Raw genomic sequence first — 14,029 nt, 5'->3', positions numbered from 1 at the left:
AAAAGAGGGAAAGGAGGAAATAAATGAGGGGAAAAGAAAGAAAAGAGAGAATAAAGAGGGCTGTGATAAAGGAGTCAATCCATGTGAAATCACCAGAGGCCTCACCACTGACCATCCCAGATTTGCTTCATACTTTCTGGAAATATTGTCAGTGTGCCCAATAAATAACGTACAAAATTTTAGGCTTGTACCTTCATTAGTTTCTGAGATATAGGGGCTTTAAAAAAGGGGCGTGGCCCCAATTTCACTGTTGAAATGCGGGCTACAGAAAACGGACCTAACTTCCATAAGTCATTACTTTTAAACTATTCATGCAAGATACATGAAATTTTCAAGGATTGTTCTTCAATGCCAGACACCTTTATATACTAAAATAGAAAGTTCACGGTTCAATATTTGCCAAGTTATGGCTTGCTGAAAATCATAAAAAAATGTGCTTTGGAGCAACTTTGACGCCCCATATCTCCACATTAAAGCTCACCAGACCTTTCAAATTTTCTTATTTATTACTCATGTTATAGTACTCTTTAGGCAACTAGGTATGTGTTCAAAAGAAATCAAACTTTCTGATTTATTAGGCTTTAAAAATAAAAAAAGCATTTTGCGCCTATAATTCAAATGCATATTACAAATGTATAACAAGGTCTACCATAAAAACAATTATACCACTGGAAAGAGCTTGTTTTGATTAGCAAAGGCACAGAATATGAAGTTGGTACCCTAAACCAAACTATAAATATGAAGGTATCAAGTACAATAGACGGAAATGCTGTTTTAAGGTATATAATCTATTAGCAGACAAACTAGCAAAACATCATTTCATTGCCAAACACCAGAGTGGATATTTGAAGAATTTGAAGGAAAATCTGTCAGCGGATGAATGTATTATGCTTTTGGATTTTGCCGAAAACTTTTCATTCTGTGTACAGGATTCTGCCCAGGGATCCCACTGGGACAACAGCCAATGCACTCTTCATCCATTTGCAGTGTATATTAGAGCAAAGAATGAAGATGGTACAAAAGTAACGAAATGCATCTCTATCTGCATAATAAGTGACTGCCTTAAGCATGATACAGTGGCCGTGCATGCATTCTTAAAAAAGGTTTTACCATATGTATGCCATTTACATCCCCAGCTGAAAAAGGTCATTTACTTCAGTGACGGATCAGCAGCCCAATACAAAAACTATAAAAATTTTACAAATCTAATAAAGCATGCAGACGATTTTGGACTTTGGGCAGAATGGCATTTCTTTGCCACTTCTCATGGTAAATCACCCTGTGATGGTATTGGAGGCACTGTAAAGCAGTCAGCAGCTCGAGCTAGCTTACAGGTAGTCACAAGTGATCACATACTAACCCCATCTGATCTGTTTTTGTGGACAGAAAAACATCAAGAACATCCATTTCATCTGGGTTGGTACAGAGGAAGTTATGGAGAGTAGAAAAGCATTGGAGACAAGATTTTAAAGGTCAGCTACTACAACCCCGATTCCAAAAAAGTTGGGACAAAGTACAAATTGTACTGTAAATAAAAACGGAATGCAATGATGTGGAAGTTTTAAAATTCCATATTTTATTCAGAGTAGAACATAGATGACATATCAAATGTTTAAACTGAGAAAATGTATCATTTAAAGAGAAAAATTAGGTGATTTTAAACTTCATGACAACAACACATCTCAAAAAAGTTGGGACAAGGCCATGTTTCCCACTGTGAGACATCCCCTTTTCTCTTTACAACAGTCTGTAAACGTCTGGGGACTGAGGAGACAAGTTGCTCAAGTTTAGGGATAGGAATGTTAACCCATTCTTGTCTAATGTAGGATTCTAGTCGCTCAACTGTCTTAGGTCTTTTTTGCCGTATCTTCTGTTTTATGATGCGCCAAATGTTTTCTATGGGTGAAAGATCTGGACTGCAGGCTGGCCAGTTCAGTACCCGGACCCTTCTTCTACGCAGCCATGATGCTGTAATTGATGCAGTATGTGGTTTGGCATTGTCATGTTGGAAAATGCAAGGTCTTCCCTGAAAGAGACGTCGTCTGGATGGGAGCATATGTTGCTCTAGAACCTGGATATACCTTTCAGCATTGATGGTGTCTTTCCAGATGTGTAAGCTGCCCATGCCACACGCACTAATGCAACCCCATACCATCAGAGATGCAGGCTTCTGAACTGAGCGCTGATAACAACTCGGGTCGTCCTTCTCCTCTTTAGTCCGAATGACACGGCGTCCCTGATTTCCATAAAGAACTTCAAATTTTGATTCGTCTGACCACAGAACAGTTTTCCACTTTGCCACAGTCCATTTTAAATGAGCCTTGGCCCAGAGAAGACGTCTGCGCTTCTGGATCATGTTTAGATACGGCTTCTTCTTTGAACTATAGAGTTTTAGCTGGCAACGGCGGATGGCACGGTGAATTGTGTTCACAGATAATGTTCTCTGGAAATATTCCTGAGCCCATTTTGTGATTTCCAATACAGAAGCATGCCTGTATGTGATGCAGTGCCATCTAAGGGCCCGAAAATCACGGGCACCCAGTATGGTTTTCCGGCCTTGACCCTTACGCACGGAGATTCTTCCAGATTCTCTGAAGCTTTTGATGATATTATGCACTGTAGATGATGATATGTTCAAACTCTTTGCAATTTTACACTGTTGAACTCCTTTCTGATATTGCTCCACTATTTGTCGGCGCAGAATTAGGGGGATTGGTGATCCTCTTCCCATCTTTACTTCTGAGAGCTGCTGCCACTCCAAGATGCTCTTTTTATACCCAGTCATGTTAATGACCTATTGCCAATTGATCTAATGAGTTGCAATTTGGTCCTCCAGCTGTTCCTTTTTTGTACCTTTAACTTTTCCAGCCTCTTATTGCCCCTGTCCCAACTTTTTTGAAATGTGTTGCTGTCATGAAATTTCAAATGAGCCAATATTTGGCATGAAATTTCAAAATGTCTCACTTTTGACATTTGATATGTTGTCTATGTTCTATTGTGAATACAATATCAGTTTTTGAGATTTGTAAATTATTGCATTCCGTTTTTATTTACAATTTGTACTTTGTCCCAACTTTTTTGGAATCGGGGTTGTATTCCTGGAGCAGGAGACCACCACTCATTCGTTCCAATCATGTCCAACTAGCTGCAGGTCAGTAGGGTGTCAGGTGGTCCTAGCATCATTGTGGATATGAGTGGGAATCGGCCACAAGTAATGCATAAAACCCCTGTTAAATCAGCAGTCTCTCTGGCAGATACAATTCCTGGTAAATATGTTGTATGTTTGTATGACAGACAGTGGTGGATAGGCAACATTCGTGCATTATAAGAGAAGGAACAAGATGTACAAGTAACATTTATGCATCCTCATGGTCCCTCTCAGACTTACAGCTGGCCCAGGAGAGAGGATAACTGTTGGGTCCCTCTGGTGCATGTCATGAAAATCATTGATGCCCCACTTACATCAACTGTCAGGCAATATAAACTTCCATCTGATGTGGAAAAGCAAATCAATACACTGTTTAAGCTCTTCAAATAAAGTACTTTTAAGGTTGTTATTTTTCCTACACTGTAGGTTTGTAATTGTATTGTAATATGCCTTAAAGGAACAGTCCACCGTACTTCCATAATGAAATATGTTCTTCTCTGAATTGAGACGAGCTGCTCCGTACCTCTCCGAGCTTTGGGCGACCTCCCAGTCAGTCAGACGCGCTGTTACTCCTGTTAGCAATGTAACTAGGCTCAGCATGGCCAATGGTATTTTTGGGGGCTGTAGTTAGATGCGACCAAACTCTTCCACGTTTTTCCTGTTTACATAGGTTTATATGACCAGTGACATGAAACAAAGTTCAGTTACACAAATTGAAACGTGGCGATTTTCTATGCTATGGAAAGTCCGCACTATAATGACAGGCGTACTAACACCTTCTGCGCGCTTCGACAGCACATTGATACCTTCACTCCTGAGTGTCACTGGTCATATAAACCTATGTAAACAGGAAAAACGTGGAAGAGTTTGGTCGCATCTAACTACAGCCCCAAAAAATACCATTGGCCATGCTGAGCCTAGCTACATTGCTAACAGGAGTAACAGCGCGTCTGACTGACTGGGAGGTCGCACAAAACTCGGAGAGGTACGGATCAGCTCGTCTCAATTCAGAGAAGAACATATTACATTATGGAAGTACGGTGGACTGTTCCTTTAAAACAGCATTTCCGTCTATCGTAAAACATGCCGTACTTGATACCTTAATATTTATAGTTTGGTTTAGGGTACCAACTTCATATTCTGTGCATTTGCTAATCAAAACAAGCTCTTTCCAGTGGTATAATTGTTTTTATGGTAGACCTTGTCATACATTTGTAATATGCATTTGAATTATAGGCACAAAATGTTTTTTTTTATTTTAAAGCCTAATAAATCAGAAAGTTTGATTTCTTTTGAACACATTCCTAGTTGCCTAAAGAGTACTATAACATGAGTAATAAATAAGAAAATTTGAAAGGTCTGGTGAGCTTTAATGTGGAGATATGGGGTGTCAAAGTTGCTCCAAAACACATTTTTTATGATTTTCAGCAAGCCATAACTTGGCAAATATTGAACCGTGAACTTTCTATTTTAGTATATAAAGGTGTCTGGCATTGAAGAACAATCCTTGAAAATTTCATGTATCTTGCATGAATAGTTTAAAAGTAATGACTTATGGAAGTTAGGTCCGTTTTCTGTAGCACACGTTTCAACAGTGAAATTGGGGCCACGCCCCTTTTTTAAAGCCCCTATATCTCAGAAACTAATGAAGGTACAAGCCTAAAATTTTGTACGTTATTTATTGGGCACACTGACAATATTTCCAGAAAGTATGAAGCAAATCTGAGATGGCCAGTGGCGAACGTTTTTCTAAATCTGGTGATTTGGGGCGGAATTACCCAAAGGTAAAGAAAGGAGAATAAAAGAGAGAATAGACCAAAAAAAAAGGGAGGAAGAAAATAAAGAAAGCAAGAATAAAGAGAAAGAGAAAAAGGAAAAAAAACTAAGGAAGTAATGAGGGAATAAACAAAGAGAAGGAAAGAAAGGAATAAATGAGGGAAAAGAATGAAGAATAAAAAAGAAGAGAGAAAGGCTAGAATGAATGAGGGAAAATAAAAGAAGTGAATAAAAACAAGATGCAAACGAGTGTCGCCAGGCAAAACAAACCTCGCCCGGTAGCATTTATGATGAATATGAAGGAAGATATCACGAAAAATAATTTTGACCTTTTATGGTGACCTTGACCTTGATTTTGATCTTGCGTGTGAATATACTTGGCCAATAAACATTGTTCTGATTCTCATTCGCACACTGTACTGCTCTCAGCCAATCAGAACACACGCACTGCTCTCAGCCAATCAGAGCGCATCTGAATGAATATGAACGATTTTGACCTTTTTGGTGACCTTGACAGGAAGCCCCTCAAAATGTTGGGGATTCTATTTGAGACCAACGTCCATCTATCCTGAACGTTTCATGAAGATTGGTCCAGCTGTTTTTCCATAACATTGTTGACAAAAACAAACAAACAAACAAACAAACAAACAAACCCGACTGAAAACAATCCCTCGTCCCCTGGTGGACTCCGTCCCGGGCGAGGTAATAAGAATAGAATAAATGAGGGGAAAGAAAGGAAGAAAGGAATAAAGGAGGGAAAAGAAAGCAACAAAAAAGGAGAGTGAAAGGAGGGACTGAGAATAGAAAGGTGAAAGAATGAGGGAAAAGAAAAACTGGAACAAAAATGAGGAAAGAATAAAGGAGGAAGGAAAAGTAAAAAAGGAAATTATTATTATTATTATTATTATTATTATTATTATTAAAGGGAAAGAAAGAATAAAAGAGAGAGAAATGAAATGTAAGGAAAGAATAAATGAGTGGAAAAGAGAGTTCACTTCTCCTCTCCAGCTGTACAGAACACTGACAGTTTGCACGCTCACTGCAGAGGCTCATGGGAGCGCAGAGCATGCTGGGAAATGGGGCGTGTGCCAGAGGAACGTCTGGAATGTGTGACTTCAGCTTTTCAGCGTTTCACTTCACTTTTGCTGACTTATTGCCTGCCGCAAATATTCCACCCTCGCTGATGAGTTTTCCAGGAGATGCCTTGTGTGTGTGTGTGTGTGTGTGTGTGTGTGTGTGTGTGTGTGTGTGTGTGTGTGTGTGAGAGAGAAGGAAGGTTTTCATCGCACTGCAGTAAATGAAGCGTGACCACTGAGGTCCTTTTGTGCTGTGTTAATTCCAGCGAGTCGTTAATGTGAGAAATAAAACGTCATCACGGCTGAATTTATTCCACTGAAACGTTTTTTACGCTTCGGACTGAAACGTGTTTCATTTCACACAAACACTGAAAACGTCACCTGAGTGAAATAAAGCTCGAGTCTGAGCACAGCGTCTCCCGGGACACACTCAGCGCTTTAATACTCCGGCTCCGAGTCTGATGGGGCCCTCGGGTACCGGCGTTTACCGCTTCAGCTGAGAGACAGATGGGCAAGGGGAGAGTACAGAGAGTGAGACAGAAAGATAAACACTGATACTGAGACAAAGTGAGAAATACAGTACAGACACAGAGTGAGACAGACAAGTGCAGTGTGAGATGGACAGGCAGAGAGTGAGACAGACCAATAGAGTGAGACATACAGTCCACACAGAGAGTGAGACACATGCGGACAAACAGAAAGTGAGACATATGGACAGGCAGAGAGTGAGACAAATAGAGATACTAAGGTAGACAATTGGAGAGTGAAACACAAAAAGAGACTGAGACAGGCAAACTGAGACAAATGGAGAGGCAGAGAGTGAGACAGATGCATGCAGACAGTGACACAGATAAACTGATAGACAAACAGATCCTGAGATAAAGTAGCAGGTAGTGAGACAGACAGAGAGAAAGAGACAGACAGGCTGAGAGCAAGACTAACAGAGGAGCAGAGAGTGAGACAGTGAAGAGGAGACGCTGACAGTGAGATAGACAGATGGAGAGAGTGAGACAGACAGACAAGACAGTGAGAGTGAGACACACAGACAAAGAGTGGGACAGATGTGTAACAGGAAACGCTTGTTGTGCATCATTTGACTTCCTGTCAGAGTGAGTGTGATGTGCTTTCAGCAGCTGAATCATCACTGTGTTTTCTGCTCTCCCCTTCTCTCCTCCTCTCCTCTTCTCCCCCTCTTCCCTCCTCTCTCTCTTCTCTCCTCCTCTCCTCTTCTCTCCCTCTTCCCTCTCTCTCTCTTCTCCTCTTCTCCCCCTCTTCCCTCCTCTCTCTCTTCTCTCCTCCTCTCCTCTTCTCTCCCTCTTCCCTCTCTCTCTCTTCTCCTCTTCTCCCCCTCTTCCCTCCTCTCTCTCTTCTCCCCCTCTTCCCTCCTCTCTCTCTTCTCTCCCTCTTCCCTCCTCTCTCTCTCTCCTCTTCTCCCCCTCTTCCCTCCTCTCTCTCTCCTCTTCTCCCCCTCTTCCCTCCTCTCTCTCTTCTCTCCTCCTCTCCTCTTCTCTCCCTCTTCCCTCCTGTCTCTCCTCTCCTCCCCTCTTCCCTCCTCTCTCTCTCTCCTTCTCTCCTCTTCTCCCCCTCTTCCCTCCTTTCTCTCTCTCCTTTTCTCTTCTCCCCCTCTTCCCTCCTCTCTCTCTCTCCTCCTCTCCTCCCCCTCTTCCCTCCTCTCTCTGTCCTCTCCTCTTCTCCCCCCCTCTCTCTCCTCTCCTCTTCTCCCCCTCTTCCCTCCTCTCTCTCTTCTCCTCTTCTCCCCCTCTTCCCTCCTCTCTCTCTCTTCTCTCCTCCTCTCCTCTTCTCCCCCTCTTCCCTCCTCTCTCTCCTCTCCTCTTCTCCCCCTCTTCCCTCCTCTCTCTCTCCTCTCCTCCCCTCTTCCCTCCTCTCTCTCTCTCTCTCCTTTTCTCCTCTTCTCCCCCTCTTCCCTCCTTTCTCTCTCTCTCTCCTTCTCTCCTCTTCTCCCCCTCTTCCCTCCTCTCTCTCTCTCTCTCCTCTCTTCTCCCCCTCTTCCCTCCTCTCTCTCCTCTCTTCTCCCCCTCTTCCCTCCTCTCTCTCTCTCTCTCTCTCTCTCTCTCTCTTTCCTTCTCTCCTCTTCCCCTCCTCCTCCCTCCTCTCTCTTTCTTCTCCTCTCCCCCTCTCCTCTCCTCCTCCTCATTGTCCCGTGTTAGTGTTTAAAGAGCTGAAATGAAGTCAGACAGCTCCAGGTGCCGAACTCTTTCCTTTCCAAACGACTCCACAGCCGCTGGAGCCAAGTGAATAAAAAAACAAAGCAAAAAAACCCCAGAGATTTGAGAAAAGTGCAGCTGATTTTCTCTGACAGATGATGGTGTTGCTCTCGTGCAGTCGGGCTGCGTTTATTCCTGACGATAACGATGCTTTAAAGACGGACGGTTTGTTTCTGTTAACGTCGCATTTGGAGCGAAACCCACACTGACTGCTTCCAGAAGCGGCGAGCAGCTGCAGCACTGACGGGCTTCAAACAGCCGGACAGCATGTTTAATCACGACGCGCTCTTAAAGTGTTCAAGAGCAGCGCTGCTGAGTTCTGGGTTCTGATTGGAGCAGAACAGAAGAGCAGCTCTGACCGAGTGCAGGTTTATATTCACACACTCGCTCTGATACGAGGAACAATCAGAGCAATTAAAGAAACATTCTCATTGTTGATGGAAGGAGACGATAATTTAGCGGTTTTGAAGGAGTCTCCAGTGTCAGGGGTAAAGCTGGAACGTTTTGGGTTTTATGACGTCTTCAGGACAGAGGAGTTTTTAAAACTGTAGCGCATTAAATTTAGCAGAAGAAGAGGAAGATAAACTTGAGCTGGGGTTATGACGATGTAATATAAATATCATTATAAATTATTGTTTGAGAAATTGTGGATATTGTAATTTTTTTATTTATTATTTTTTACAGTCATTTTTTTTATTTCATGACAAACTATTCAAATGCAGCTGACTTGATGTTAAGATTTTGGGTTTAATCTTTAAAATTAATCGTTAAAATTTCTACGGATTTGTAATTTTTTTCAGTGCAATATTTATTTATTTATTTATTTATTTATTTATTTTTCAATTAACTATTAATTAAAAAAGAAAACAAAATTAGTTTTTCTACACGTTACATAAAACATGGTTGGTTTTTTGTTAATATGTGGCACTGCAGCGTGACTGTTCATCAGATCACGTATCGTAGAAATGCTTTTGAGAATCGTGATATATTTTTGTCACATTGCCCCGCCCCTAATGTAAAAGGCAGTAAAAGTATTATGGAGATGAGAAATTTCTTCGATCCTTTCTGTCATGCTATAAAGAATAAAACGCATTGGAGCAGCTTTAACTTGACCTTTGACCCCTGGAGCCGGGCCACGTCCTAAATCACATTACATCTCGTTAAATCACGTTAGCGTCGCGAGCGTGCTGGAAGTGGCCCGGCTCCAGAGATGGAGAGATAAACGTGTATCAGGTCCACGGGTTCCTGACGCTACGTTCCACTTGCATGTCGGTCGTTTTCTCAGCGAATATTTCATCATCAGTGAGACAAGGTTCGCTCAAACACCGCGCTGGGGTTGGCTGATGATGTGTCTGGATCATGACAGATTATCTCTCTAGCACAGATAACGAGCTGCGATTAGTTTAAAAACAAGACGCTGGTGAAGGAACGACTCTCTGCTGGCTATAAAAAGTGAAAACCTGTTTCACATTACATGTAGCTATAAATGGATAAAAAGCATTCTTTAATACATTAGAAATTGTAATCCTTGTGGTGTAAGAGGAATAGAACACTCAGGGACATACCATTACAGGAAAATAATCAGCGTCAGGGTGGTGACAGGTGGTGACGCCGCTTCATCACTCCGCCCCAGCGTTGATTAATTTCCCGTAACAGCGTGACACACTGAGTGTTTTATTGCTTACAGGCCCAAACTACATCACCGTCTCAGTGTGCACTGAAATAATGTCCTTTAATTTATTCCAGAGAAAGTTCAGAGCGTGGTGTGTTTTTGATCGTTTTAGTGTTTGTGCATAAATGATTAATAAAATTATTCTTTTATTACTTCATGAAGCCAAAAGTTATAAGCACCCAGAAAATTTTTACACTGTCGGTTTAATTTGTTTTGGAAAGATGGAGAGAAAGAAAACGACGAGAGTAAAACAGAATCACAGACTTCAGTATTATTGATCTAATCTGTTGGTTCATTATTTATTATCTGTATTTATGTTTCTGATTACTGAAGCTTTATAGACTTTAAGATATTCAGGGTTTTTAAAATTTTTTATTATTATTCTGTAACATTGACCATAAAATCTTTCGCATTCGGTTTCCTGCACTCTGGAGTGTTTTAGCAAACAGACAGGTGTGAGTCCTTTACTGACCATAAATATCCCTATTTATTTTTTTATTTGAATAATTTGGAATTGTGTTTTTCCTATTTGCTGTTTTATTTATTTTACAATAAAGTGTTATTGATGATAAAATCATGCAGCTGGAGAGAGAGGGAGAAGGGGAGAGAGGGTGAGGAGGTGGAGAGAGAGAGGGAGGGAGAGAGAGAGGGTGAGGAGGTGGAGAGAGAGAGAGAGAGAGGGAGAGAGGGAGGGTGAGAGAGAGAGGATGAGATGGAGAGAGAGAGGGAGAGGGAGGGAGAGAGAGGATGAGGAGATGGAGAGAGAGGGTGAGAGAGAGAATGAGGAGAGGGTGAGAGAGGGAGTGAGGAGGTGGAGAGAGAGGGTGAGAGAGGGAGTGAGGAGGTGGAGAGAGAGAGGGTGAGAGAGAGAGGATGAGGAGATGGAGAGAGAGAGGGTGAAAGAGAGGATGAGGAGATGGAGAGAGAGAGGGTGAGAGAGAGGATGAGGAGATGGAGAGAGGGAGGTGAGAGAGAGGATGAGGAGATGGAGAGAGGGAGGGTGAGAGAGAGGATGAGGAGATGGAGAGAGGGAGGGTGAGAGAGGATGAGGAGATGGAGAGAGGGAGGGTGAGGAGATGGAGAAAGAGAGGGAGAGAGAGAGGATGAGGAGAGGGAGAGAGAGGGTGAGAGAGAGGATGAGGAGATGGAGAGAGGGAGGGTGAGAGAGAGGATGAGGAGATGGAGAGAGGGAGGGTGAGGAGATGGAGAAAGAGAGGGAGAGAGAGAGGATGAGGAGAGGGAGAGAGAGGGAGAGAGAGAGGATGAGGAGAGGGAGAGAGAGTGTGAGAGAGAGGATGAGGAGATGGAGAGAGAGAGGGAGAGAGAGAGGATGAGGAGATGGAGAGAGAGAGGGAGAGAGAGAGGATGAGGAGATGGAGAGAGAGAGAGGGAGAGAGAGAGGATGAGGAGAGGGAGAGAGGGTGAGAGAGAGGATGAGGAGATGGAGAGAGAGAGGGAGAGAGAGAGGATGAGGAGATGGAGAGAGAGAGGGAGAGAGAGAGGATGAGGAGATGGAGAGAGAGAGAGAGGGTGAGAGAGAGGATGAGGAGATGGAGAGAGAGGGTGAGAGAGAGGATGAGGAGATGGAGAGAGAGAGGGAGAGAGAGAGGATGAGGAGATGGAGAGAGAGAGGGAGAGAGAGAGGATGAGGAGATGGAGAGAGAGAGGGAGAGAGAGAGGATGAGGAGATGGAGAGAGAGAGAGGATGAGGAAAGGGAGAGAGGGTGAGATGGAGAGAGAGAGGGTGAGAGAGGGAGTGAGGAGGTGGAGAGAGAGAGGGAGGGAGAGAGAGGGTGAGAGAGAGAGGATGAGGAGATGGAGAGAGAGGGTGAGAGAGAGGATGAGGAGATGGAGAGAGGGAGGGAGAGAGAGGGATGGAGAGAGAGAGGGAGAGAGAGGGTGAGATGGAGAGAGAGAGGGTGAGAGAGGGAGGGGGAGAGAGAGAGGGAGAGAGAGGGTGAGATGGAGAGAGAGAGGGTGAGAGAGGAGTGAGGAGGTGGAGAGAGAGAGAGGGAGAGAGAGGAGGGAGAGAGAGAGGATGAGGAGAGGGAGAGAGAGGGTGAGATGGAGAGAGAGAGGGTGAGAGAGGGAGGGAGAGAGAGAGGGTGAGATGGAGAGAGAGAGGGTGAGAGAGGGAGGGAGAGAGAGAGGGTGAGAGAGGGAGAGAGAGGAGGGAGAGAGAGAGGATGAGGAGAGGGAGAGAGAGGGTGAGATGGAGAGAGAGAGGGTGAGAGAGGGAGGGAGAGAGAGAGAGGGTGAGATGGAGAGAGAAGAGGGTGAGAGAGGGAGGGAGAGAGAGAGAGGGTGAGATGGAGAGAGAGAGGGTGAGAGAGGGAGTGAGGAGGTGGAGAGTTCGCTGCACTCCTGCTGACCTGGAAACTGAAACAAGACACTAATTTATTTCAAATGCAGAGTCAAAACAGACCACGATGTGAACGACGAGACACGACGGAGTCCAACAGCACCGAATAACACGTCCCTTCTGTTCCTCCATCTGTCTCTCACTGCGGAGAGAGCGAGAGAGAGAGAGACAGACAGATGGGGAAAGAGGGAGACAGACAGACAGTCGGGGAGAGAAAGAGAGACAGACAGAGAGAGAGCGAGAGTCAAAGCTCAGTGAATTGAGACACTGAGAGAGAAAATCCTCATGAGTTCATACAGTTTTTATTTAATTGACGTTTCCCTCACCAGCCCCCCGTATCTCTGTCATCTGTCTGTCTGTCTCTCTCTCTGTGTTAAGACATAAACAATGTGATCATGTTCCTTAGAAACTGTAAATCAGTGTAGACTCTTCGGTCCTGAAGACGTCAGAGACCCTGAAGTTCCAGTTTCCCGTCTGTCTGTCTGCCTGCTGACACTGGAGACTCCTTCGCTGAGTTTATGAGCGTATAAGAAACATACAGGACATTCCGGCCCCAGACTTTGTAGAATTTACGATATTTGGCCCGTTGCTATGGCGATACAGTAGATGTCACTTCATGTTGACTTTATTGAGCTGAACTTTGACCTGTGACTTCACAAGCCTTGGTGTTTTGAGCCAATAGAAAAGAAGGAGGCGGGACTGCGGCCTGTTTATGAAGTCGCTTCACGCCAGAATTTTGCCTCGCAAAAAATTAGCCCTGACACGCCCACTCTGGTTTTTAATCATGTGTGTGAGAGAACAGCGTTGCCGTGTGTGTGGATCTGTACAGAACATCCTGTAATTATTAATCACTGTACAAATTCACAAACAGCTGCGTTCCCCTCCAGACAGTTGTCCACAGTTTAGCGTTTCGCAGCATGATTTAGATGAACGTCTTATCAAAGCGTAGTTCGGTTTATGATGATGAACAGCATATAGTTTAGTTTTTATAAGCTCAGCCTCCCCCTCCTCGTTTTAGAGCAGTATGGAGCTTCAGAAACATGTTTCTCATTCCGTATCGCCAGATCGCTGCCAAGTGCACATCTTGAGTTGCGTTTTCTGACACGGGGCCAACCGCGTTCTCCGAGCGGCTGCGTCCTAATTGACTCCAGCGCTGCAGGGTCGAGTGAAACGGGTGAGTCGTTCCGCCGGATCACTCGACGTCCGAGTGACTTTTATTATGTTCAGCTCTGTAAGATGATGATGATGATCTCGGACATGTAGTTAGCGTGAATGTGAATTAGCCAAAGGAGAGAATTCGATGCAGTGTGTGGGCTCAGTGGTGAAGGCTTCAGGTTACTGATCAGAAGGTCATGAGTTTAAATGCTAACATCATCAGACTGGCCCTGCTGGGACCTCGAGTGAGACCCGTAACCCTCATGTGCTCAGCTGGATCCGGTCTGAATTATAACTCGCTTTGAATGAAAGCATCAGCTAACTGAGGTCCGTCCATCCGAGTGATAAAGTTGGTCAAAATTCCTGCACAAATCGAATCAATCAGCCACGACGTGTCCGGAGTCTTCAGTTTACTTGTTTAGTTTCGCACTGAAGATTTGAGGTTAATGCTGCAGCTAACAAGTAATAAGGTTGATAGGCTCAGGTTTAGCATTAAACACAAAATAAAGATTGATCCGACTCTAGCGTCAAATTAACTCGCACTAAAACACCAAAGGGTGAAGGGTGACACGTGATTCCTCAGAGAAATGTCATCACGTCTTTTTGACCTGTTGC

The 14,029-nt window shown here is 43.9% G+C and overlaps 1 protein-coding gene across 2 annotated transcripts in view; it reads left to right on the top strand.

Annotated features, from left to right (window-relative positions):
• LOC132893447 (zinc finger protein GLIS1) overlaps positions 1-14,029 on the top strand; it is a 174,140-nt gene that overhangs the window by 22,204 nt on the left and 137,907 nt on the right. The gene's annotated exons all lie outside the window — the stretch shown is intronic.

The sequence above is a fragment of the Neoarius graeffei genome, chromosome 10 (genome assembly GCF_027579695.1).
Source record: "Neoarius graeffei isolate fNeoGra1 chromosome 10, fNeoGra1.pri, whole genome shotgun sequence".
Taxonomy (NCBI): Eukaryota; Metazoa; Chordata; class Actinopteri; order Siluriformes; family Ariidae; genus Neoarius; species Neoarius graeffei.
Note: the sequence above shows the minus strand (reverse complement) of the source record. Positions and strands in the feature narration are given on the sequence as shown.